The sequence below is a fragment of the Oryzias melastigma genome, unplaced genomic scaffold (assembly GCF_002922805.2).
Source record: "Oryzias melastigma strain HK-1 unplaced genomic scaffold, ASM292280v2 sc00885, whole genome shotgun sequence".
Lineage (NCBI taxonomy): Eukaryota > Metazoa > Chordata > Actinopteri > Beloniformes > Adrianichthyidae > Oryzias > Oryzias melastigma.
In genome coordinates this window covers 16,988-20,301 of record NW_023417471.1, presented here as the reverse complement: position 1 = coordinate 20,301, position 3,314 = coordinate 16,988, and the positions used below count along the sequence as shown (strand labels likewise).

General features: G+C 47.5%; 1 long non-coding RNA gene across 1 annotated transcript; it reads left to right on the top strand.

The window, feature by feature from the left end:
• Positions 1-1,496: 1,496 nt before the first annotated feature.
• Positions 1,497-2,923, top strand: LOC118598479. Its single transcript, XR_004947555.1, has 2 exons — positions 1,497-1,956; positions 2,153-2,923. It is a non-coding gene; the product is annotated as an uncharacterized LOC118598479 (long non-coding RNA).
• The last annotated feature ends 391 nt before the right edge of the window (positions 2,924-3,314 follow it).

Genomic DNA, 3,314 nt, shown 5'->3' with positions numbered 1-3,314 from the left:
GACCAGGTTCTGTTAACCCTGACGCCCTGCCCAGCTTATGGATCTAATCTAATCTATTTTATAGATGTGTTTACTTGATAATCGACTTGAGTGATGCAGAATTGAAGTCAGTGCTTATGTCTGGACTCCCTCTCTACCCTCTGACCTCCAACAGAATATCTAGTGTGGAAACATCTGGATTTTTAAACAGCAAATGTGATGTTTCCTGAAGAAAAACCTAAAACATGACATGTTACGAAGACTCTTCATGAACCCACCATGTTCTGATGAGGAAAACTGCATGTAAACATGACATCACGATGACATCATTGATGACGTCATTCATTCAGTGTTTAGCTTCATTACAGATAGCTGTCAGCCTCCTCCAGCCTGTTCTCCACCTGGAGCGATTGTTGGGAATGGTCAGGTCTCTGTGAACCAGATCCAGAGATTCGGTCTTGACTCAGAACGCATCAAAACGCCTCAAACCCCTTTCATTCCATCCCAAATGCCTCAGTGGGATCAGAAACCAAAACTCCAGAGTCTAAATCCAAAGGCAGAGCAAAGACCAAGCAGACGTCCGTGTCACAGCAGATGGAGAACTCAGGATGCCACTGAGTATTAGGGACCACCCACTCCCCCACAGAGCCGTAGGTGAGGAGTTCAGGAACGTCCAGGAGGAGCAAAGCTGACCTCCAAAACAAACAGAAGCAGTTCCATAAATTAAGCTAATGGTTTCCCTACAACCACAATCTCTGACTCTGAGGTTCAGAGGTCTCCGGTCCGAGTCCAGAACACCAGACAGAATCAAACCATGAGATGGAATCAGACCACCAGAAGGATCGGACCCCCGAACAGACTGGAACACCAGACAGAATCAGAACACAAGATGGAATCGGCCCAGTCGGACCATGTTCTGGTCTGACGGTGGTGTTCTGGTCTGACGGTGGTGTTCTGGTCTTATGTTGGTGTTCTGGTCTTATGGTGATGTTCTGGTCTTATGGTGGTGTTCTGGTCTTATGGTGGTGTTCTGGTCTTATGGTGATGTTCTGGTCTGACGGTGATTTTCTGGTCTGACGGTGATGTTCTGGTCTGACGGTGATTTTCTGGTCTGACGGTGATGTTCTGGTCTGACGGTGATGTTCTGGTCTGACGGTGGTGTTCTGGTCTGACGGTGGTGTTCTGGTCTTATGGTGATGTTCTGGTCTGACGGTGATGTTCTGGTCTTATGGTGATGTTCTGGTCTGATGTTGATGTTCTGGTCTTATGGTGATGTTCTGGTCTGACGGTGATGTTCCGGTCTGGACGTCATTTTAATGATTAATGAGAATGTTTATGCAATAATGTCCGAGTTGGTTGGCTTTTCATTTCTGCAGGAGCTTCACTTCCTCATTAGTCAGGTCCAATTATCTCCCCACAGGAGGACAGAGACAGACGAGATCCGCCGGCATCAAAGGAAAACTGGATGTTTTTAGATGTAAACTAAATCTATAATTTTTGGAGATCTTTGTTTGGTGTCTGCTCAGCGTTGCCATAGCAATAAAGCAAAGAAGCTACGGTTGCTTTACTGTTTAGACGTGCACGGGGGGCGGGGGCAGTGTGGGAGGGGGTGTTTTGCTTTCTTCAAAGGAAAATGGACTGAAAATAATTGAGAAATAAAAATGACCATAAAGAGGCGATGTTTACATGTCTGTGAACACATCGCTCTCTGATGATGATGACGGGGATGAAGGCAGGTGAGCGCCTGTCAGCAGACGCTGCTGCGGGAGTGTGATTAGAAGGCGGCTCCGGAGCCATGCTAATGAGGCGTTACATAAATGTTGCATCGGTATTCTGATCAGCTGCAGGATTTAATGAGGCTCCATGAGGCTCTGCAGCACTTTGATGCTGGGAAGCATCAGCAGAAAGTGCCTTCAGGGACATCAAGGACATCAGGACGCTTCATCTGCACCACCACCAGACCCTTCAACTGTCAGTGTGAGTGTGTGTTGACCGCTTTGGGGCGTGGCCGGTGCATGTGGGCGTGGTCTTGTTTGAGTTACTGGCGTAGATTTCAGGGTGTTGGAGAGTCAGATTCTGAGTTTTTCTTCTCAGCCTCCATCTTTGACAACTACCTGAAGAACGTTGCCATAACGACAGCTCTGCCTTCATGTGTGCTCGTTCCTCCTTACAGAACCGTGTTGGTTCAGAGCGGAGCGTCTGGGCCTCTGCCGGACCCCCACAGAGCAGATGAGGCAGGTTCTGATGGAGGATCAGAGGCTCCTTTCTACAGTCCTGGTCTCCATGGTAACCAAGATGGGCCGCCTCCTCTGACCTGCAGGGGGTTTGATCCAATCAGAGAGCCTGGATGTGAAAGACACATGTAAACCGGTACCGAGGGTTCCGTGGACCTCCAGACACATGTGGACCGGTACCAGGGGTTCCGCCGGGCCTCCAGACTTATATGGACCAGTACTGGGGCTTCGTCGGACCTCCAGACACATGTAGACCGGTACCAGGGGTTCAGCTGGACCTCTAGACACATGTGGACCGGTACCAGGGGTTCAGCTGGACCTCTAGACACATGTGGACCGGTACCAGGGGTTCCACCGGACCTCAGAGTCCCAGACAGACACACAAACACAGTGTGTGTCTCTTACTGGCAGAGAACATTCTTTAGGCGGTCCAGGATGGTTCTGTCGGGTCCGCTGTGGGAGGAGGGCCGTCGGTCCTGCAGGTTCTGAACGGTGATGCGGGTCAGTGTTGTGTAACACTGCAGCTCCAGAGCAGCTGAGGTCTGCAGAGTTTGATCGACTGTGACTCCACCCTCAGGAGTGATGCATAATTCAGGAAGTGTTCCGGTTGTGTTCATCCTGTGTCTGTTTGTGTATTTGTGAGGGTCAGTAAGGAGTTGTGTGTTTTTGTGCTCTTGTTACACATGAATGCGTTTTGTGTTAAACATGCTTAAAAAAAAAAAAAAAAAAAAAAAACATGCTAAACCTTTAATTTGAAAGCTCGGGGGGGGGGGGTCTGTGCTTACTAAATTGAAACACAGAAAATAGTCTCACCCAAAGTTAGACAGATGAATAAAAAATGTACACTTTTCATAGTATTTCATATGTACTTTTCTCAAAAACTATACAGCAAAAATGCTTCATATTTTCAGGAGTAGTACTCAGTGAAGTACTAAGGAGGTCTGTAAGGGAATGAAGTACTAAACTGAAACTCAGGATTTAGTCCCACCCAAAGTAGACCTTATATGGTATTTCTGATGTTCTTTTCTAAAAAATTATACAGTAAAAATGTTTTAGATTTCCAGGAGAAAGTTTCTATTGAGGACTAAGTAGGTCTGTGAC